The sequence below is a fragment of the Taeniopygia guttata genome, chromosome 1, assembly GCF_048771995.1.
Source record: "Taeniopygia guttata chromosome 1, bTaeGut7.mat, whole genome shotgun sequence".
In the NCBI taxonomy this organism is placed as follows: Eukaryota; Metazoa; Chordata; class Aves; order Passeriformes; family Estrildidae; genus Taeniopygia; species Taeniopygia guttata.
The window spans coordinates 44,682,363-44,707,460 of NC_133024.1; the positions used below are offsets into that span (position 1 = coordinate 44,682,363).

At 34.2% G+C, this 25,098-nt stretch overlaps 1 long non-coding RNA gene across 1 annotated transcript; it reads right to left on the reverse strand.

The window, feature by feature from the left end:
* Positions 1–1,038: 1,038 nt before the first annotated feature.
* Positions 1,039–23,655, reverse strand: LOC121469840 (uncharacterized). Its single transcript, XR_012055478.1, has 3 exons — positions 22,588–23,655; positions 22,272–22,338; positions 1,039–20,984 (listed from the first exon to the last, which is right to left on the reverse strand). It is a non-coding gene; the product is annotated as an uncharacterized lncRNA (long non-coding RNA).
* Positions 23,656–25,098: the final 1,443 nt, after the last annotated feature.

Consider the following 25,098-nt stretch of genomic DNA (forward strand, 5'->3'; position numbering starts at 1 on the left):
CTAATATTAATCACAGTCATAATAAAAAGTGTTTTCCATAGTGATGTTTGATTTCAGACATAAAAATTTACTTATTTGTATTGTGCTTCAAAACCATTTAAGTATGATATATTATTAGTTAACTCACTTTGTGGATTTTTTTTTCTTAATTTAGGATTATTTGATTAAAAATATGATGAAATTTTAAAAGGATTGCATTAAGAACAAATAAAGAATTTGTTATGGATTATGCTACAGAAATACAAAAATCTCCTAAAAACACACTGAAATGTGTTTACTGTGTTGTATTTTCTCCCTCTTTTCTTTCTTGTAGTTGTAATTCTAGAGAATTTTAATATAATTGAATCTGAATACTCTGGTCCTCAGATTTTAATGATTTACTCTACATTATTTAGATATCTACCTATTCTTTTTAGTACTTTTCATATGATGTAAAAAAAACCAAAAAAAACCCCAAAAACCCCCAAAACATTTTGTATGCAGTTACATTTTTCCTGGAGTTGACCAGTGAAATACTGATCCATTTTCCTCAGAAAGGCAGCTGTTATAGAATGATGTGTTAAGAATGTTATGGGCTAACTGCTTGTCTCCTTTTCTTTTCTTTTCTTTTCTTTTCTTTTCTTTTCTTTTCTTTTCTTTTCTTTTCTTTTCTTTTCTTTTCTTTTCTTTTCTTTTCTTTTCTTTTCTTTTCTTTTCTTTTCTTTTCTTTTCTTTTCTTTTCTTTTCTTTTCTTTTCTTTTCTTTTCTTTTCTTTTCTTTTCTTTTCTTTTCTTTTCTTTTCTTTTCTTTTCTTTTCTTTTCTTTTCTTTTCTTTTCTTTTCTTTTCTTTTCTTTTCTTTTCTTTTCTTTTCTTTTTTTTTCTTCTCTTTTCTTCTCTTTTCTTCTCTTTTCTTCTCTTTTCTTCTCTTTTCTTCTCTTTTCTTCTCTTTTCTTCTCTTTTCTTCTCTTTTCTTCTCTTTTCTTCTCTTTTCTTCTCTTTTCTTCTCTTTTTTTTTTTTTTTTTTTTTTGTGTATGAGTGATGTTCTTCCATAATTTTTAGCTGTGTTTGTCTATACATCTGGGTGATAATGACTTAATTCACCAGTCATTCTGGAAGTAAAATTATCATGTTCTGTAAATATCCTTTTTATTATACCTGTTAGTCAAAAGATAGACTTGGTTTGGACTATTGCACTTATAAATAGGAAAATTTAACTAATAAGTGTTTAATTTGGTAGTACTGAGTTTAATCTTATTACTTCAAAAGCAATTAAAAAATCTAGATATTTCTCATTGTTTGCATAGTGGATAAACCAGAAAGATTCAGATTTCTAAAGTTCTGCAAACAAATATGCTTTATCACATTTATTATGTTTGTGCTGCCCAATCATGCATGCACATTTGTTCAGGCCTTCTGAACACTCACAAATTACAAATCAAAGCGCTGTACCAGGACCGACAAACTGTGCGGACTATGCACTTCCGTTCTTGCTTCTTTTCACAGCTGTCTACTCCAAAATAAGTTCATACAGGCAGGTTCAGAATATAGACACTTATCTCATGTTTTATTTTCTTTAGTCATTTTCCAGTTCTATATTTTCACCTGAGCTTTAAGTTATCACTGAAAAAAATATGCTTTTTTAAATGTATTATAACCTAGATTTGGATGGTTTGTTTGCTTGTCATCTTGATATGTATGGCAATAGCACTAACAACAGTGACTTCATCTTATCTGGTGTCAGTCATAAATACAGTGGGAAAATAATAGCTGCACATTTCTTTTACTTTTGGTTAAATAAGGTGGCTGTAAGAGCAGAGATTTATATGCAGTGTTATAAAGTTACAATGATGAAAAATAATGAATTTAGTGGTGTCAGTATTCTTTCAAATCTTAAAGACATTTAATTCCTTGCAATTATGCAAATGCAAACTTTTGTATGTGTATATCTTAATTATCAGAGTGTGTATAGTTTATCATAATTTACTAATGATGATCAGTTCTTGTGGACAGCAGAAAGGTATGGGCTGATCAATAAAGGGTTCTGCTAATTTGGTGAGTTTAAAACAGTAATTTAAGCTTCAATTGCTCATATTCTCTAGCAAATATGACAGATAACAGAAAGTCATATTCAGCAGATTTAGCTTTTATTTTTGATTCAGCATTTTAAATCTGTGAATGACTACACCATATCTTCCTAAAAATTCACTCATTTGTTCCAATTTATGACAATTAAGGAAAGGGCTTTATAGCTTACATTAACTGAAAGCTGCATTTGGATCCATAGTAACCTGCCTTGGCATTTTCAAGTTTCATAATTGTAGAGAATTTCTTTTGTGTTGAAGTGGTAAAACTGTATGATAATTCGTCATTGTTTGCACTGCTGTACTTAGAAACATTTCACTGCTGCCATTATAATCTTAGTATTTCTAAGGCTGTATAATTTATCCATGAAAATTTGCTTTGGGCTAAAACTTGGCATGCAAATTGTGTGTCCATTTTTAGATTACATGAGCTTCAAAAAAATTACAGCTGTTATACACTTTTTTATTTTTTTATTCTACTTGATAACTAAAAATTAGTCAAATCCTGACATTTAGAAAATGCAGTTGTGGCTCTGGGATCAAATCCCACGAAGGAATGTAACTGAAGCTCTATATTTGCTAGAAGACATGCATATGCAAGTGTACACCCATTATTAAATACAGTTCCAATTGGGTGAAAAATAGGCTCAGTCCAAGCATGATGCTGCATGCAAATATGTCTGGTAAGTGTATAAACAATCCTCTGGCTATGTGAATACTTGAGTCTTCATTTGCAGCACTCTGTAATACTAGCTAAAGATTTTTAGTACTAGTGCTATAAAAGTACATAATAAAAAGAAATATCAGCAAGGTACTGGTGTTAAAAATCAGTTATGTCAGAGTTGCAACATTAGAAAACTCATTTCATACTGATGTTAAATCAACAACTTTCTAACACCACATTAGCTCGTATTTTATGTCAAATATTCTGTTTTTCTAGAAAATTTCACAATATTTTCGAAATCCATGTCACAATGAAGAAAGTGGAAAATAAAAAAGCATTTGAATAGTGAAATCAACCATTTGCTAAACTACTGCAGAAATTGCTGTACTCAGTTGCAGTGCTACCAATGCTGGACCACTCTGTGGCAAAGACTACAGCTACTTCAAGAGCAAAAGATAAGATTTACCTGATTAGATAATATCCTTCAAATTGGTCTCTTATCTCAAACAGTAACCATAAGCAGATGGCTAAGGAAGAACAACGATGAGACAAGCAAATATTGTTGTGATCATTCTTCCAGTCTCATATCAAGCCAACAGTATACTGGGCTGCAGATCAAGGGAGGTGACTCTTCCCCTCTCCTCAGTTCTTGTGAGACATCACTTGAAATACCTTGTTTATCTTTGTGTTTCCCAGCATAAAAAAGGCATAGACCTGCTCAGTCAGCTCCAGAGGAGGAAGACATGAAGGTGACCAGAGGGCTGAACATCTCTCCTATGAGAATGCCTGAGACAATTGAGGTTGCTCAGCCTGAGGAAGAGAAGATTCTAAGGACACCTTACAGCAGCCCTACCGTATTTAAAGAACGCCTCAAGAATATATATAAAAACAAAATTATGGTGGATAAAATATGTTTTAGTTTCCCAATTATTTCTTTTTACATTATTTTTCCAGACTGAAACTCCAAATTTTCCCCATAAATATTCTATCTGGTAAGTATAAAAAAGATTGTAGCTAGCATCTCACTCTCCATTCTAATTTTCCTTCCTATCTACTCACATCATGGGAAACAACAGACAAATGAAAGCTTCTCTACAGGTTGCATTATGGTTCAAATAGGTTGTTGCAGCAAGGGAATAAATCTAACAATTGTGCATAGTTAAAACAGGGTTACAATAATCCCTCACGATATATTAAAATATTTTTCTAGTGACCCAAATTCCAGTGTATTAAACAGTGGTACACTGTATACTAAATGGTATTTTACAAAATAATATTTATTTATACATCTATATTAATATATGCAGCAGAGAAAACAATGACATTATTATCACATTATTATAACTGACATTGAAGTATTTCCTGACTTCTAAATACATAACTCTGCAAACTTGGTCTGTTTGAAGGTATTTTTTTTTATATTCAGTATATCAGATTCTATATAGATAACGCATTGTACTACACATTCAATGAAGCAAACAACTTGTTATACATAAATTAAATAGATTCACCTTTGACCTGCTTTCCTCCAAGCAATCTGATTAGATCTGGTTTTAGGAGGCATGCAGTTAGGTGAGAAGTGGTGGTATTTTAGCAGTGGGGTAAATTCCTTCATTGAAAGGATAGTGGAGCTTTTTGAAATCAGTGATTGCAAAGTTTAGCAACAACAATTTCTAATCATTATTTCTGCATAATCCCAGCAGTGAGGTGGTTACAGGCAAATTAAACCATTTTATTGCGTAAAAATATTTAATTTAGTATTTTACACTGAGGAGGCAGCTGGTAGTATTTAATTTCTCTTTGGCAATCTTAGAAAGTAGTCATTATGTAGCAGTTAAAAGCATACTCGAAACATTTCACTTTGGTTGATGCTATATTCTGACAGATCATTTATATACAATCATACAATGCCTCATTTTCACAAGATCACCATTTTATTTCAGTGAAAAATGCAAGAAATGAAAAATCAAACAAATCCTGTTATAAGGAGATTATTTAAGGAATGTATTAAACTCCCTGAAAGCTAATGACTTTCTTAAATATATCTAGGTTTCATCCAGGTTATATCTAATAATTACAAGATATCAGAGGAAATGAAAATGGAGAGAAAGAGAAACATTTTCTTTGGGGGATTTTAAACACCTTTTAATTCATATGTCCCAGGAAAATAATATCAATAGTTTTCAAAAAACTAAATTTAGATCTGTAAGATACATCAGAAAGTTTTAGAAATAACTAACAGCACATCTGAAAATAGACTGGTGAAAAATAGAAGTCAGCACTGGTGTAGAAAAATATTAATTTTTTTCTATTTTCTACAAACCCTGCATCTCTTTCCTAATGTTGAAAAAGATTAATGCATAAGTCAGAAAATATTCTGAAGTGTGAAGCATTTACTTTTTGACAGTGTTAAACCTGGAAAATCTTTTGTAAATTTGGAAACTGATTTGCATTAGAGTAGAATTTTTTTCAAGCATGTCAGAAGATTGAACAAAGACCTTTAGACAGGTTTACAAGCACAGGTACATTTGTGGTTCTTTTGAGCACCATTAGGGCTCCTCTATCCTTTTGGCACTCTTGCTGAAACCTTTGTTTCTGGCTATTTTTTTTAATACTAATTGTTTGGGTTGAGGAGGGAAGTGTTGTCTCCTTTCCTATCCTTATCCTCCCAGTTGAAGACACAAACATTTTCACACTGCACATCTTACCAATTAGTGTGGCTGAACAGATTTTTTCTTCTCATGACCTCCCTTATAATTTCTTAGTCAGTTTTTTCTTCACATATTCTGATTCATAGCTCTTTTGATAACATATCCTTGAAGAAGCAAACATTTCTCCTTCCACCTACCCTTGCAGATATAACTGGTAAAACTTGTGGAATGTTTTTCCTCTCCTTTTTTCTTCCATTGTCTTCCTGATACAATTCAGTTTTCCACCCTGCTTTCTCTGAATTGGAAGACAGTGGCTTGGCATTGCACCAAAGTAATACTTTAATGTGTGAATAAAAAACTAAGGCAGAAAATGCGCTTTAAACTATTGATGAAAACAAAGTTTATCAAAAAGTCAGGTTTTGTTCTGGGTGGGTTTGGTTGTGGGTTGTTTGTGAGGATTTTGTTTGGGGTTTTTTTTGGTTTGTGGTTATTGTCCTATTTGCTTTTTTTTCCCCAGACCTTCCTTTCTTTTTGATAGAGAAGAAATTTCTCATCTATATGGCATAAAAATATGTAAGACTGAGACAACTGTTTGGTTTCCTAGGGATGCCATTCTTATCTTTGAATCCACAAGCATTTGAAAAGCTTGGGCCTGTTTACTGCACTTGCTGAATGTCACTCTGTGGAGGACATTCTTTTTTCAGCATGCACAGATTTTCATGTCTAGCACGCATTAAAACTCAGTTACAAACATGAGTAGATAATGCGTTTTTCATCAGTGACTATTTCTGTGGCATTCATGGGTGTAGAGGAGCCATGAAGTGCTTAATTAGTTTATTCTGAAGCTCTAATAACTAGGTGTACACCACTTTGAAACATCATATAAAGGTTTAAGAAACAGAGAGCTGTTGTTTGTGCTGTCACAACAAAATTCTTAGCTTTACAAATTCTCTCTATGTAACAATGCTGTACACTTATTTTTCTTTTCTCTCAGAGGCAGGGGTTATTTTTCTTCACAGATTTTTGTTGCCTAGTTGCTTCAGTGTTGAACTCTGTTTCTAATGTGTTTATTTCAGTATGTACTGTATAATTTCCATATGGCTCTGCTTTTGATGGCAATATGAGTCACTGATAATGATAGGTGAACAGTCCTCTGAAGAGGCCCTCCTTTTTCTAAATTGTGGAGGATTTAATTCTACCTAGTATTTTCTTTGAGCCATTTATCAAAATGGGAATTATAAAAATATAAAGACCTTGTTCTTATGGCCATTTTACAACTATCTGTAATCTAAGATTAAATGTAAAAACAATTTTTGATAACAAAATTTTGACAGATATCTTTGGCCATCAGGAAACAATAAATAAACAGGTAATTTTATTCAATTATAAAGTAAATGATATTATTATTCAGGTTTATAGAGAGGTGATGCTGTTTGTTAGAGCAAGTTTTCCACCATCAGAAAACAGAAAGTTCTTATTCACAAAAGCGCCATTTCAGGTATATATCCATATTAGTGTCATATATGTATAACAACATTAGGAGGGATTTCAACTGACAAGCAGCTCTGCTATTTCCAGGTATATTTTCTACTATAATAAAAATATTACCTCTCCTTACAAGGTCTGGCTTAGCTATTATCCTTAGACAGTCATAGATGCAGCAACATGACTCACATGTGATTATATGACTGTGACCACCTTGTTTTTGAAGAGGAGCCTATTCAGGATCTTCTGTATGAAGCTGTCAATTTCTTTCAAACATTTCTCAAAGTGGCACTGTAGAATGAGTCCCTAAATCATATCTCCAATCAACACTATTTATTTATCAACACTTTGGGTAAGTCTCAAAGTGTTAACTCATTCTCTTCTCTTTCCCTTCACAAAATTGCTGTTTGTGTTGACTGTAAGAAGATCTCAGCCAGAGAAGTGCTGAGGAGGAGACAGACCTTGCAGGCAAGATGGCCCAGAACATAGCAAGTTGGAGAACCCCAGACAAAGACTACAAGACTCATCATTCTAGAGTCTGAATATATAGTAGATAACTACTGAGAGAAATGTAAGGAGGTTGTATGATAAGGATAAAAATTTTTGTATAGTCACACATTAAAAACTTAGGTAATTTAGTCTATCTTGATCAGATCCACCATCTTCGTTTTCAATTCTTTCATACTGTCTACTTGGTTTTTTTCCTTTTCTAATTTTTTGGGTTTTTTTCTGTTTGTTTGGTTTTTGGGGTTTTTTTGTTTGTGTATTTGGTTGGTTGGTTTGGTTTTTGACTTTACTGTATTTACAGTACATCTGAAACTATGAAGTACTATTCCTGTAGGAAGTGATTCCTTGCCCTGAGAATTTTTCATGTTTTTGTTTTCTTAATTTTTTCCTCTGTAGTAGACATGCAATTGTGAATGGAATGCCAGGTACTCTCTTTTAAATATGTAATTTCTATCTTTTCTATTTTGTCTATATCTGCAAAAATAAAATTTCTCTTTCTGCTTTAAAGAATTTTCTCTACTAATATATTTTGCATTTCTTTAATTTTGTAGATGATTAAGATTGTACCTTTTTTTTTTCTTTCTTTTTGTAATTTTAATTAACATCCCTTGAAGCACTGCTCAGGTCTCAGGGTCATGAAGAAAACCACAAAAATAAAACTACTTTAAACCTAACACAAATCTGATTGAAGCTTATATGAGCTACTTCACTGGCTATTTGATACAGGCTTGTTAGAGCAAATTTAATGGGGATCTGTAATGTATAAAGTCAAACAGAACAGATTTTAGCTGCCAAATAGGCTTTTCTGGAATTGCAAAGCTTAAGATTTATAATTCACTTTATATCTCTACAGAAATAAATTAAAGTATGTGAACTGTACAACAAAAGAGCAATAGATACCTTCATTGCCCACTGTCTATGTTCGTAGGCTCTAATTTCTATAGGTATAGGGAGGCCCATTTAAATACATAATAAAGTTTTGTTTATTGTTTTGATATTCAATTTGTATTTAATATTACTTTCTTCTAATTTTACTATAACCAAAGAATTGTTATAGCAATTACAGTGTGAGTAGATTATTTACATTCAGTTTATCATACACATTTAACATTATATTAAATATCACTAGAAATTGTAAGCATTGTGCAGCATTGAAAGAGAGAGGAATGACTGCATTTTCACTAACAACACACAAACTACATTTCAATTCAATTTAATATGGTCAGTTCTCCATTTTTAGAAGTATAACCACAGAATTAAATCAGCCTGCTAATACTGAAACTCATGAATGTGTTGCAGTTGTGGGTCTAGTGTAGCTGTCTCTGTCTTTGAGCTGACATTTGTGATCCTTCTTAAATACAACCTGGACTAAGTACAATTGCTCAGATGACTCCATACTGCATCTTCCAAGAAGGGATCATTAGGCTAGCACACAGATCAACCCAGTCTAACATTAATACTGAAGAGCTTTCAAGATAATAGCTGCAACTACAGGGGACCACAATGCAGCAACTTTTACTGTGCTTTTCAGCCTTCAGGTAGTGTTATGTGGAGATTACTTTGGTCCAGCAGAATGCAATAACTTGGATACTATCCAATCCAAAATAACTAGGAAGACTTCCAAGCCCAAGTATAACCAGATAATGGTACAGCTGCATTTTTATAGACCTGTGATTAGGCTAATGTTAGACACAGCTCATTATCTCTATTTCAGTGAAACTGTTAATAAGATACAACCCTCACAAATTATTTAGGTATTTATTATAATAGGCTTACCATTAAGAGAGGAAGAATGTATTGAGATAGAAAGTATTAAAAATAGTATCATAAAATAAATAAAAAAAAACTCTGAAAATATAATAAAATAATAGATACTATTTTGTAACCTACAGGAATCTAGCATCTTCTTTGATTTGTTGCATGGTCTAGAAGTTCTAGATTAAGGTTTCATTCATGCAATTTTTCTGTGTTTAGATCCAGTATCACCTGTGACTTCCAGGAGACTCCAAGTGGGCTTAAAATAAACAGGTAGTAATTCAGATATGTGATCAGTCTGTCCTTCAAATAATATCACTCATTTCCCCTCACATGTAGAATGGCTCATCTGTTTAATAGGAATCTATATTCAAGTGTGTTAGTAGGTTGGAATTTTCATCTTCAAGTCCTGAAGCTTGGTGATGTAGTGGAACACTCTAGATTAGTTTTCTATTTCCACCCATAAAACAGCAAAACCAGGTTGGTCTCTTCTGAACCAGATATCTTATAGGAGATGCACAAATAAATTTTTTTAATCCACTTTTGAATGGACTACATAGAATATACAGTTATGAACAAAATAATATAATAATTTTGAAACACTATCAGATCTTTTACCAAGGCCTAGAGAATAACATGTAGGATGAATTGTTGAAGTATATCTAGTCATTTGTCAGTAAAGCTGATTTAGGAATACAGAAAACTTCATTGCTTCTAACTTGCTAAAATTAACATCTTCCTAATTATATATTTTCCCAATCTGTGTTGTATTGTAAAAGAGTCATGATTATATATGTTTTGTTAATAGTGGATTATCATGGGGTTTTGAGCAAATCCTTGACTTAATTGCTCTTTAAAATGTCTCTTACATTGAAGACATTAAAAAAACAATTGTTACAACTACAATATCCTATGATGTTAAAATTAAAAGTTTTTAGTGATTATGGTTGTAGTGGTGGGTTTTGGGTTTTTTCGTTCATCCTGACAATAAAATAATGTACTGAGTATTTCCAGGATAACACAAATTACACAGGATACTCTCTGATCACCACCTTATGTGACATACATCACTCAGACTAAATGATAAACCACTAATTTTATCTTCTGTGCTACTTTTACCCCACAATAAAAGAAGCTGAAATTTGAGTAACATTTAAAATATTTTTTACAATTACAGATGTACAACTTAACTTGTATGAGTAATAACATCTATTTTCAATCTTTTACAGGGATTGTAGATGTTATTGTGACAGTACAATTACAGTTATGGCTAATTTCCAAGGGGCTTCTGGTCTACATTCCATTCTTTTCTTTTTACCAGGAGTTAAATACAGTACTTCTATTTAAGTAGGGATATAGAAACAGGAAGTGTTTCTGCAAGTACATAGGAGAGAAGAGGAAACTGAGGAAAATGCAGGTCCATTGCCCAGAAAAATGGAGAACCTGGTCACATGGAATATAGAAAAGGCTGACTTACAGAATGTCTTCTTTGGCAGCCTTTACTAGCAGACCAGTCTTCAGGAATCATAGATCCCAGTGGCCATATGGAATTGCTGGTGTAAGGAAGATGTACCATTGGTACAAGAGGATCAAGCCACAGGATACTTGAACATCCTGGACATAAATATGTCCATGGACCCTAGCAGGCCAGCCAAAGCCTATACAGTAACACACACAAGTATTGAGGGAGCTGATACATGTCATTGTGCAGCTACCGTCAACTAGTGCTGAGGGCAAATACCACTCTCTTCAAGATATACAGGAATGAGGACCCAGGGAACTACAAGCCAGTCAGCCTTACCTCAATCCCTGGGAAGGTGATTGAGCATCTAATCCTGGAAAACACTTCCAGAGATGGTAAAAATAAGAAAGTAATCAGGATTGGCCAGGACTGCTTCACCAAAGGGAAGTTATGGCTGACCAACTTGGTAAACTTCTATGGTGAAATGTCTGGCCTGGTCCTATGTCAGGCTCTTGACTCATCAGTACAAGAGAAACAGGAGAAAGTCCAGCAAATGACCACAAAAATGGCAAAGGGAAAGGTGCATGCCTTCTTTGAGGAAAGGCTGAGAAGCTGGAACTGTTTATCTTAGAGAAGCTTTAGAGAGATCTTATAAATGTCTATCAGTATGTTGACGTAGGGTTCAAAGAAGATGGAGCCAAGTTCTTGTCAGAGGTTGGCAATGACATGAGACATTGGTCACACAGTAATGCACTGGAGGCTTCATCTGAACATCAGGAAAGCTTTTTTACTGTAAGGGTGACTGAGTAGTGGAACAGATTCCTCAGAGGGCTTGTGGAGTCTCCCACCCTGGTCATATTCAAAATACATGTACCTGGGTAACTAGTTGTAGTCACCTTGCTTCACCTGTTCATGTATTCAATGATTCTGTGTAATATTATGTATATTTTATTTTTACCATACTCCTATAAATGTAGAGTGGCATAATTCAATTAATGTCACTTCTTTCCTAAACTTGATTACTTAAAAAATAAAGAGCTTATAAGGTGCTTCAGTACTTTTAAATTGTCTCTTAATTTTTTTTTTTGTTTTAACTTATTGGAGCACTTTTTAGCTATATATTTAATTCATTAATTTTCAGATTAGAAAGAAATATTAAACAATCAAAGAATAAAAGTGAATATTTATAAATTAGTAGATGTTAAAGGAACTGTCCTCATGTACTTTTGAAGGATTTAATTTATTGAATTGTCAAAAGAATTGCAGCAGATAACTAAAAAAATTACCCAATCCATTTAGTGTTATGTAGAATTATAGAACTGTAGAATGATCTACACTGGAAGAAATATTAAGGATTCATTCCAACCCACCTGCCCTGTTCAGGGACACCTTCCAGTACATCAGGTTGCTCAAAGCTCCATCCACATTGGCTATGAGCACTTCCAGGAATGTGGCATCCACAGCTTCTCTGGGAAAGTTGTTCCAGTGTTTCACCAGGATCACAACGAAGAGTTTACTCCTAACATTTAATTGAAACCTTCTTTCTTTCAGTTTAAAACCATCCCTCATTGTCCTATTACTACAGATAAAAAGTCCCTTCCCATATCCTCTTTAACACATCATAACTATAAATTCTTTATAAAAACACAGTTTTACTTGCCTTCTCAAGGTTTATTGCCACTGTTTCCCTTGTGCCAGCTCTGGTTTTCTCATTGACCTGCTGGGAGCTATATCAGGTAAATAATTTGACTGGAAATTAACCCCGCTGTCCACTTGCCTAAAGGATTAGGCTAGCAGCAGAAGCATATATTTTACACTGAACTGAGTCTGTGGAACCCAGAGGATCATACCTGAATGCTTACAATCACAGTTTAGCTAACACATTTGGAGTGAACATGTTCCTCTTTTTGCACTACACCATTAAACTCAAATTAAGAAAACCATCCTCACTTTATCAAGTAAATGTAGTATGTGGGAGAAACAACACTGGATTATAAAAAGGAAAAACTATTACAGCTGACTGCCTAAATAGATTGCAGAAAATGATGTCCTGCTCTTTAATTAGCACCAAACACCAACATCCTCCAACTTAGTCCTTACTTACAGCTTTTGCTCTTGGTTGACCTGGGCAAATATATTATGCCACAGTTTTCATCTCCCTCCTCTGTATTAGAAAAAAAAATAAGGGAAGAGAAAAATCCTATTTTATAGTAGAGGATGATCTATATGCAATGTGTAGGCAGAGAGGAATAGTGAAAAGTCAACCGAGAAGTTATTATAATTTTTAGCATCAGCTACCTTTAGTTCATAGAGAGGGGTGGCACAAATAAGGCCTTTCCACAGTTGCTTCTCGATACAGCAGGGGAGAGTGTGCACCATCCAAACGAACTCAGAAGGACAGATCAGTTTCTTTAAAGTACCAGTCATCAGAATCAAGCTCACTCAAGAAGGGAAGTAGAATACAACTGTAAAATGGCTCCCTAGGTTGTTTCCCCCCTTGAATAAGAAGCACAGCTGTGACCTATGCTGAGGGTGTTTGGTTTCCAGTCTTGATCACTCCATCATAGCTCTGTTCTGTAATCCTCAGGGTAGAGGAGTTTTACTTGGAACATCTTGTAGCTCAGTTTATGTTAAAAAATTGTAAAAAAAAATTACATGGAGGTCTACTCACAGAAACGGAGGTCAGTTCCATTCCTGCCATGGAAGGATCATTGTTCATAATTCAGTTCTCTCAACCTCCAAAGCAATCTGGCTGCATCCAAAATTATATGTTTCAAATGATCCCTGACCCAGACATTTTTTGGGAAAGTATTAGTTGGCCTAGACAAAATAGATGACAGGGACTGCTCTAAGAATTAAAGAGTGCAATGATCAAGTCCCATGCCTGGAAATGTCCTCTACCATAACTTACTTTCTTTATATAGGTACAGCATGCAATTTGAACTGCCTCTTTGGGGAAACCTTGCAAAACTGAGGCTCTGTGGTACTCAGAAACCCAGACCATGAGCCTGTCTGCACCAATAATTCAGCTCCTGGTTAACATTAGAAAGTCTTGATACCCTCGAACATCTGCAGATGCAGGATATCCAGAGTTTTTAAACTCCATGACTTAGACTTGCTGTACATCTACAGTGAATCTGAAAACTGTTTAACTTGTAAAAATGAAATCTGTTCATGGCAACCTACATAATGAAGGTGTCCAAAAGTGATTAGGCTTAGTTTCCATTGTTCTACTACACTCTACTGACACAAATATATTGTCAAAAATACAGTCAAAAATACAAAAAGGTTACAGTGAACCTTGTATGCATACGATGTAAAGCTACCCCCAAGCTTTGGCAAAACTTTGGGTACTGACTCCTGGAAGATGTGAGACTGTACAAGATGGCAGATTATTTGATACTCTTTACACATTTATGCTTCCCATTTTCCATTTCCATCTTCTTAATCAGACATTGTCCAGAAATAGATTTCTGGTTTTATCTTCTTTCATCTGAGCTTTGTACTGCCACTTACAGAAGTAGGAATGTCAAGGGGTTTTTTTTGACTTATTTATAGTCTAATTTTAGATCTACTCTAACAAAGGAATGCAACAAGCAGTAAGGAATGGAGGAACTGATCAATGACAAAAGATACTGAGAAAACACAGCTGTTCAATTAAAAAAGTGCACATCTGGATATCTCTATTTAACATTCAAAAAAATACCAAACTTATTTAGAAACAAACAACAATGATAAAAATCAAAATAATTGCTCCACCTCATTCTCATTTAGCAGATTGTAGAAGACACAAAATATACAGATTGTTTTATACAAAAAATTCAATTCTCTTCCGAGCTTTTTTAGAATTTCAGATCATCAGATAGTGATGGATGATGAGTGCTTTTTGTCCAATTATTTTTGGTCAGATTGTTTTCATTTAAAACATAAATCTGAAAAAGTCCTGTGAATTTATACTCAAATATATGACAGGATCTCAACTAGTTGTTAAAACCAAGTTAAACAAAATCAGACTATTACGTGACACACAACAAACTAGCAAATTTGAAAAACAGGAGCCTGAGGAATAATTTGACAAATTTTATTTTTTGCATGTCTATTCTTTTCTTAATGAAGTAATATATTATTTGTATTTCCTCTCTTTACCTTCTTATATTTTCAAGTGAATAGAGATCTCTTCAAGTTTTTTCAAAGGCTTCTCTGCATCCTTTCCCTTCACTGAGGAAAAAATGATGACTGAACTGTCAGAAAATTTATGTATTTAATATATGTAGTATAACTTTCCATTATAGACACCTACTATAAGGTGCTTCAAAGTGTGCCAGACTTCCAGAGCTAAACCTTTTAACTCCTAGAAGAGGTTTAGATAAACTACACTGATCTTCCCATTTTAAAAAAATCTGCATAATCACTTTGATGAGATTTATTTTATGAACAAAAAAATCAGAAATGATACCACCCTCAGGTTAAAGAACAGTGTTATCTGTCCCTATAAGAAAAACCTTTCCATGTCTGGCCTATACTTTCTTCAAATTCATTTTTTTTTACAATTAAGAGTCTGACATTAATATCAAGGTTACTGTCCTTATGAATAATGTCTCCAAAGCTAGAACTGCTTTGGTAGGCAGAAAAGGAAGAAATAACAAGATAGGAAAGAGTGTATGGTGAACCAAGGTAACGATACAGTGAACAAATACAGGATATGCTAGCAAGAGGAAAAAAACAGAGCAGTGCCTGACCTCAGTACATTTAAGAGGGACACAGAATTCTTCCAAATCTAAAATACAAAGCAAAAAGCTTTATCTACAATTCTCTATCTGCAGAAAGTAATATTTTAGTAGGATGTGTTTTCTGCTTTACAGAGTATATGAACTAGTAATGAAAAGATGATCAGTCATACTATATAATATTTTAAATGCAGCAACAGAAGTTGTCCCCTGAACACTCAGCAAAAATTTTAGCACGAGTCTAAGGAATAGTGGTTCAAGTCTTTTAGATGTCTAAAATTAGTGCTTCTAGTAAAACTATTTTTCTAGGCTATATTCATCCTTGACTGGAGGAATAGGAATGTAAAAAAACTGTTGTAAGCATCAATGTTAAGATGCATTGCACTTTGAAAATGTACCTCCTATGGAGTGTGGGGGAGATTGAAATCTACATATAAATGTTTATCTATTCATCTACTCTGCTGTGACTTTATAGTTTTCTTTAATGAGAAAATGCACATTCCCTTTAAACCCACATTTTTCTTTGTTATGGGTTGCTAAATCCTGCAGCCCAGCAGACACCTGACTGCTGCTGCTCTTTGCCTCCACATCTGACCAGTTGCAGGTGTGAGCATATATTTCCAAGAGGTACATATGCAAGCACATTAATGCAATATGTTTGTAAATATACACAAAATTTCTTCTGAAGATCATTTCACACAGCAACCTTCAGAAGTCCAGGAAACAGGAAACACTGAACAATTCACCGTGTTCCCCACTCTGACAGATCTGTATGAGTGTCCAAAAATGAGAAATATATGTTTCTGTAAATACATATATATGAATCGTTCAATAACTGATCTGAAACAATGAGTCTATCTAGTAGCTGGGCCTGGATCATTTCATGTCCAATTGCCTCACACCTTTTCTCAGTCAACCCTCAGGTCCTACAGTCCCTCTAAAAGTTGGTCTGGACATGCTGGTTCCTCCAGTAGACAAGTTCTCCATCTGTCTCACTCAGAGATTACACACATCTCTAGCCCCAAACTGTGGCCATCCAAGTTTGACATTTCCAAGCCCTTTATTTTACTTGTTGGGTAGTCCAGATTGATATTCACCAGTGATCATATACTGACTCGATAACCCCACCTTCCTTGGATACAAGCCCTGGAATTACCTGGGCACCTGTCACCCCCAGACTTAGGATGGTTACTGGCATTCTGATGTCCACATGCGTGCATCTGCACCCACAACCACACAGGCACACGTGGAACAGACAGTCCCTGCAAAAGGAAAACAGATAGTAATGGAATTCAACAAGAAGGTAGAACAGTCTCTGATAACCAGGCACAAGGAGAAAAGGATTATAATCATCAGCCAGTGTGTGTGCAACTGTCCCTTTTTATTCTTTTGTCCCTCCATTCCAATGGTAGTTCTTCCTCCAAAACTACCTCGAACCCTCCCTCTACCTGCCCATAAGATACCATAACAAATCTTGTGCAATCCAAGGATGATATTTGCCTTGTCCCATGAATTCTACACTCTGGGCAGCAAACCTTCTTAGTCTGAAAGGTGATCCAGTGAAGTGCTTCATGACTAATCCTGTTTCATACCCAGACCATGAGGGTGATGGCCTTCCTGTGACAGCCATGAGAGTAGCAGGGAGCATGGCTGCTCATATCTATGATTAGTTTATTCTGATTCCTCTGCCTGTAACAGTTCATGAGCAGAAGCAAGCCTTTTATCATATAATGATCTCCAGGATCTCCAGTACATGAAGACACATTTCTGAATTGCTTACATGCTCATAATACTCATACGATTATCTGGTTTTGATAAGCTGAGTGCCATCCTAAGCACAGGAAAGTAGGCAAAGTTTTCCTGCCTCCTGTTTCTGGAACTTCAGTCTGTAAATCTTATATAATTGGAATTCAGGTGAAAAACTGCCTATAGAATGCCCATGCAATTCCTGCCCATGTAAATTTGTTTTGAAATATTTAGCAGCATGTGTTCTGGTATTGGCATCCACAATGTGCACAACTACATGCGGCATGTATGAAGAACAAAAGCTGCTGTTGCACACTTCAATAAATTTCTGAGGAAAATGCATCATACAGTTTAATACATGTTATTCAACAACAGTCTCTGATGTCTTGCACTCCATTTTTCCCACACCATCATGTTCAACAGGTTCACTGAACCATATTCAATAAAAAGGTTAGATTTTCAATGTTCAGCATACAATTACAGATGAATTCAGCATGCCCCTTTATACATCCACAAGTATGTTTTCTTCTGTGGCACTACTTAGAAAAAAAAAAGATTTTTTAAATGAGGTTCATCCGTGCTGACCATAGTTAAAAACAGTAGTTGCACTAAAAAGCAGTTTAGTAATGATTTTTGCTTTATTTAAATATTTTCTTTAAAACCCCTTTAGAACCCAAAAAATTTGGACACAAAAATAGTTCATTGGTTATTATTTCCTCCTCAGTTTTATACATGTAAAGCATTTCCGGTGACTGAATCTATTTGCATGCATCTCTTTTTACTTCTGAAAATGAACTGAGATTTAATACGGAAGTTCTGACAGATCTGAGCTGCAGTAGCTTCATAAGAGCTTGTGATAAAATCAGGTAATGTAGATTAGAGAGGAGTGTTATATTCATGGTGTCCCTTTTCTAAATTTTCATGTTTTCCCTCATCATGTATGGAAAATGCTAAAAAGGGGGTGTATGCTCATCAAATACCTTCCAAGATATCATCTTTGATAAGGTGGTCACACAGCTCTGGGACAATAATTTGAATACCTAATATTATGTCGTACATAGCTACATCAACATCCAATATTCACAACTTTCATTTTCATACAACTATTGCATGTGTGACACAGTACTGTCAGTGATATGAAATAAAGAACAAAAATGATGTATTACACAAGAGTTAATTTTAGAACAGTAGAAGCTCCAGACAAAGAAAATATTATCGTCAAGGAGAAAAGTGGTAGTAGATTCAAAGTGCAGAATGATCAATACTCAAACAAAGAAATAAAAGGCAAGCTCTATACTGATTACCTTCCCTGTACCAAATGCAAGAAAAAAAGTCCAGAATAACTGAAGGCATGATTTTCTGCATCAGGACTCTCTCTGTGTCTATAACATGTAAAGGAAAATGGTTTACAAAAGCACACTACTGAAAAATAGAGTTATGTTAATAGAATAATATGTTATGTTATTTGGAAATTAATATATGATCTTTATTTTTTTACTTCAATGAAAATAATAAAAGAAGATGAAAATCAGAAAATATGCAATATAATATTTGCAAGATGATCAAAACACAAAATGAAATTTTCAGTTCCTTAAAAAATTGAATGAATAACAGCTGTGCTATCTCTAGGTACAGATGTATAATGCAAGCACTAGAAAAGCTTTTTATTTTTTAATTTTCTTTAAGAAACTAGAAGAATAGTGTTTTAACTTCTTTCCAATAAATGAACTGCCAGTTTATATGACAGCATCATTCAGTGATGAAAATGCCATTAGTCTAAAAGATGTAAACAGAAGTTACTCAGTATTAAGGCTGGGATTTAAAATACAGTCTTAAAACAGTGATATACTAAGTAAATTAAACTGGTTGAAAATGTTATACTTCTCGAGCTGGCAAATTTTCTAATTCAGAAAGATAGAAACGTCTTCTAGTGAGTGTTTTGGAAGAAAAGAGGCAAAAAGTGTTTCTAGTACTTCAGTGTTGTCATTCCTTCAGCATAGAGGAGAGACTTAACTGCCATAAAGGCACACAGTTTAAGAAAATTAATGTCTGAGTTTCTAGCTCAGGAGCTCAGCTATTTTAGCTCAATTCAGTTGTGTAACCATAGGTCTTTAATGTCTCTTCACACATTCCAGAATAACCTGCTCGGTCTTCTGCTGTTGACCATCTAAGATCTATGTGGTTGTAAGATAAAAATAAAGCTATATTTTCTACAAGAGAGAAATAGGATTTCACACTGATGTGGAGACAAGAAAATCCAAGTTGTAGTACCTTGTAATATGTTCACCATCAGTTCTCTGATAGCACAGCTTGAAAGAAACAAATTAATCTTCTGTGATTCGTTAATATTATTCATACAGGAAGGCAGTGATTTTACCTTCTATTAAAAAGTTCTTCAATATTCATGGGGGAAAAGCAGAATATAATAGCTAGGTACTCTCTATACTCTTCACACAGAAAGCATGCTCTGTCCTTAACAGCATATATGCATATTGTGTTGCACATTAATTATTCCCAGATTTTTCCTGTAGTCAAGGTTTCACTTCAAAGAGAAAGAAAGTAATAAAATAATGTATTTATGATAAAGAATGTCATATTAATTAATAAAATGTACATTGATTCACTGGTAAAAAAACCAAACAAATAAGGCATATATTGTAACACTATTTGCTTTATTTTATATATTTAGGTAAACAAATATTTACAAGTTTACCTAAATGCATAGTGTTAGATACGTAATAAATTTCAAGAAAAAACAAATGCATAGCAGATATTTTTTTATATTTTATAAATGTCTTTACAATTGAATGAAGGGAGCAATTAAGAAAAGAAACCACTGAATACTATTTGTTATGAAATTGGTAGAAGCAAAATTTCTCGGAGCAGTGTAGAACTGTTACATAATAACTTGAAGAAAACCTTAGAGTACTATAGTACTATAGTACTACAGTTTTAGATAGTTACACTTACAGCCATCTGAAATCTTTAAAGCTATTTCAAGAGTGCAAATTTGGAAAATTACAGCTTGATTAACACAAAAATTTTTGTGTTTTTTTTTTCTGTTTTTTTTTTTTTGTTGTTGTTTTATCATTTTAAAGTAATGGTCATCTTATTAATTTGTCAGATCTCAGTGTGAATCAAGCTGCCAGAATTATGATGATGTGCAGGAAACATATTTTGATAAGATTTTTTAGAGATTCTTTGTGAGGAGTCTATATCAGAAGCTAACGTTTTATGTGTTGGATCATCTTGAAAGAGAAAAAAAGGCTGATGAAAAAGGCTATATATTGGCTGAAACACAGAGAAGATACAGTAAGTAAGAACTAAAATCTGTTCAGTATACCATAAGAAGTATCACATAAGAAAGTCAACATCTGCTTTACTAAGTGAAAACACATTGAAATTAGACAATATACTGTTCATCACTGCATTGTGTAATGACTAAAAACCAAAATCCTTAGGGTTACATACTGCTAAATAACTTTGATACAAGTGCTGCTACCTTCTTGGCTTTGTCTTATTTTGCTTGACCTTGCCATATTGGATCCTGCTCAGATCAAGCCTACTATACTAAATTAGCTTGTTTTTCATTTTCTATAATCATGGAATGGCTACTGGTCTTTCCACACCAACAGGGAGAAGAACTGGAAACCTTGAAAATGTCCTTCTGTTCTTCCTAACCCCAGCTGCAATATTTCTTCTTTTCCCTGGCAAAATGTTGGAACAAAACAGAGCACTGGGAAATCAGTGTGAAATCAATAGATTTCAGGAGAGAAATTAATCTGTAATAGCACAGTGTTTCTCATACCAAAATAATTCTCTTTGGGGAGGTTTTCATGTTTCTGTGTAATAGTCCTCAGCAAGAGAGTAACAACCCTCAGGGGAAGATCCAAGCTCCTACTCTTGAAAAAAGATCAAATTATCTCTGCAGAAAAAGAGAAAGCAAACAAGTGAGTGTTAATAAAAAAAAAAAGAAAGACATCTTCCCACTCTCACACTACCCTAAATCCTTCTAATTCTTTATCTTACAGCTTTGCAGCATTTTGAAACTAGATGGTATTAGGACATCAAAGATTGAACAATATTTGAAAGAATTAAAGGATCTCCACTGCAGGAAGTGTCTCACATATGCCAAATTAAGAATTTCTGTAGTTGGGAAAAATAAGTGGTGATTGATAAGGACTGCTAAAATAGTTAAATATGGAGACATTTTTCAGTATTCAGCTACATGGTTCAAATTACAACAGATGATGCAGTTGATTTTATGACTGCCACAGAAAATAATGATATAAGATAAGACATCTATTGTTAATGAAATAGAATATGACAGATAAAGATTTAATTTTATTTCCTAGATTTGTGTATTTTTAAATCAAATAAGAATATCTAGATAATACAATTGAACAATCAATACTACTTAGATTCGAAGTATAGGAAATATATGTGTAAAAAAACCAACAGTTTTGTATAAATTTATGAACTGATCTATGAGGTGATGCCTCACATTCAACAAAAAACATATATTAGGAAAATTTTTTTGCCCTAGTCTCTTCCTCCAACAGAATCAAGTTAGAAACCTAAATTTCAGACTCTAATGTTAAATGATGTGACAATATTATACCTATTAACTGTTATAAAAGTAGGAATGATTCCTGGAATTTTGCCAGTTCTAAAATTAATTAATTTTTAGACAAAATAGTAAGAAAGACTATAATAACTGATGATGAAAGCCCATAACTAGAACTGCAAGACTGAACATTGCATCTCTAGATTAAACTGGAAAGAGAAAAATGAAATTGAATCTTACATTCAGATTAAGAAATTCTATTTAATTTGGAAAGTGAGTCATACTTTTTCTGTAACACAAAAATCTATGCCTCTGTATTTTCATGTTGTGGTTGTGGGGTTCTTTTTAATCTAAAAATTGTGATTGAATTTTTTTTTCCATGAAAATTTAATATTAAATGATTGTCTTTCTAAAGAGGACATATATATTAGATAATTTACAAAACCCAAAAAAGCAAAACAGAGAATGAATTTATATATGTGAACTTAGAAACAAAAAAAGCATTAGATGTCTGCATATATTCTGTTTGAATAAAGCTGTGCCACAACCTGCTGAGGCAATAACTGCTGATTTAACTACTGCTTCACTATTAATGCAATGCAGGCATATTTTAGTACAAAGATAGATATTTCAAATAAATCTCACCTTGTGTATTTCATAGACCACTATGCAACAACTCACAGCATTCTCTTTGGTTCTTGCAGTGTAACATCTGTAGAAATAACAAATTATCAGTAAAAAACTGATAAAATAGGAAAATTATGGTAAATGAAACAGTATTGCTAAGGAAAAAAAAACCCAATAAAATATTTGGGTATGATCATGATTACATAAAGGGTCGTAGAACCAGTTCATGGAGGTGGATTTTCTAGAGAAATGCCCTGGAGGTCCTAGATTATATTTGACAGTTTTTTCTAGTGAAAAACTAAATATCAGAAGGAAACAGTAAACATTGATTTACCTATTTGTAGTGAATAGAGTCATAAACTGGGATGAGATCTGACCTTGAAATTAGAGCAGTGAATTTTAGACACTGAAACAAAAAAAAACCACAGCAAGTCATGGTTAAAATAAAAATAAAAAGTGGATTTCATATTCTGCCCTGGTTGTTACTATTAAAGAGATGTTTCATAGTGAAATTGAGAACATGATGTTCTCCAGAGGTTGGAATGGGGCCAATGCTCTTCAACATCTTTGCTTTGACAACATGGACAGAGGGATCTAGTACATCCACTGCAAGCTTGCTGACAGCACAAAGTTGTGGGGTTCAGTCAACAAGCTGGAGGGAAGGGATGCCACCCAGAGGAACTTCGACAGTCTGGATAGGTGGGCCTGTGTAAATCTCATGAAGTTCAGCATGGCCATACACAAAGTCCTGTACAATCCCAAGCACAAGAACAGACTGGGAGGAGAATAGACTGAAAGGTGCCCTGTGGAGAAGGAATTGAGGGTGTTAGTTGATGAGAAGCCAAATGTGACCCTGCACTGTGCAATTGTGGTTCAGAAAGCCAATTGTACCCCGGACTGGATAAAAATCAGTGGGGGCTGCAGACTGAGGGCGGGTGGTTCTTTTTTACGCTGCTCTGGTGAGAGCCACCTGCATCCAGTTCCAGGGCCCTCAGTATAAGGCCATGGAACTGCTGGAGTGTGCAGGTGGATCACAAAGCGGGTCAGAGGGCTGGAGCACCTCACCTGTGAAGACAGGCTGAGAGATCTGGGGTTGTTCATTGTGGAGACGAGAGAGTCTAGGAAGATCTTATAGCAGCCTTCCAGTACCTAAACAGGGTTCCCGAAGGAGTTGGAGAGGACAATCTACAAAGTCAAGTAGCAATAGAACAAGTGGGAATGTCTTTAAGCTAAAAGAGAGTAGATTTAAATTGAATTTTAGAAACAAATTCTTTACTGTGAGGTTAGTGATGCACACACAATACCCAGAGACATTGTAGATGCTCCTTTTGTGGAAGTATTTACCTAGAAGGCCAGCTTGCATGAGGCTTTGAGCAGCCTAGTCTAATGAAAGGTGTCCCTGCCCAAGGCAGGAGGTTGGAACTAGATGACCTTTGAAGTTGCTTCAAATCCAAACCATTCCATGATCCTATGAAATGCAGTAAGATCAATGAGTGACAAAAGCATAAAATCTAAGTTTTGTGATAAGAAATTTAATAAATTTTACTTATTTTAGCTTCATAATATCAACCATTCAGGATAATATTCCACAAATTTGAAGTCAATCAGGATGAATAAATTTTACTTTCTATCACTCTGATAATTACAGCCACCACCACTCCATTTCTTTTGTATCCTAGACTTTTTCCCTGAATTGATACAGTACCCTTCATTTATTGGAATACTTTGCAAAACAAGGCAGTTTATTTAATGATGTGCTGTGCATAAGATTTTGAAAACCCTGGAATAAGGCTGTTCTATTGGGTTTTAGTTTTTGTTTGGTTGTGGGGATTTTTTTGAAATATATTTTGGAGTTTCTTTACAGCAGTTTCATACAGGTGTCACTATAAGCCACAATTTTCAATGATTCTTTCCTTCTCTTTCAAGAAGTCCTTGTGGAAATTTAACAGCAGCAATTCAGTATTAAGCCATGTGAGCTTTCAGAGCAATCCTGTCTTTGAAGTATGATTTTTCCTTTAGTCAACATTTACAAAGTCTTAAAGATTTCTTTCCATTCTATATATTGGTATATATGTTTGCACCATATAATGCAGTTAGCTGCTATATTAGGAACTTTCTCTACCTTTCATTCAGGCCTTTGATTCTGAAAATTTAATAGTGTCCTCTGTAAAGGATACCAGACTGAGCCATGAAATTGGCAGTTGAATTATTTTCAGGAAAAGGAGAAAGAAACTTTTGGCCTTGACCACATAAGGAGTTTCTAAATTAAACAGAGCCAGAGCTTCAAAAAGCAAACAGTAGGGCACAGGTCATATATGTATGTTTGAAATCTGTCCTGTAGTGTGTCCTCATCACCCAAGACTTTCTTAAGCATACTAGTAATTAAATAGTGCCTGTCACCACAAGACAGTTCATGAATCCATTCTGCAAAATGAACCATTTGCCAAATGCAAGTCTCTAAGGCATCAAGCACCCAGCATAGTGCTAATAGGTAGCTGCCATATCATTATCTCACAGTAATTTTGGATAAGAAATAAGTCTTGCTGTTATGCCACCAAAATATGTGTTCTTTTGGTCAGGAATTGTGAAATATGAAGACAGTCATCAAATATCCTGCTTTTTTTTTTTTTCAGTGTTTTTTGTTATTTTTGGTGGTGGTTTTAGGTTTTGTTTGTTTTTGATTTTGTTTTTGTTTGTCTGTTTGTTTTGGTTTGGGTTTTTTTTTGAAACCACAAAAATACACAATAGTATTTAGAATAAAAACATCACATCACTTCTATGCATTCTAAGCATATATGTTATATGTACTAAGGATGCTCTTAAAGAATTTACTGTGTATCAAAGC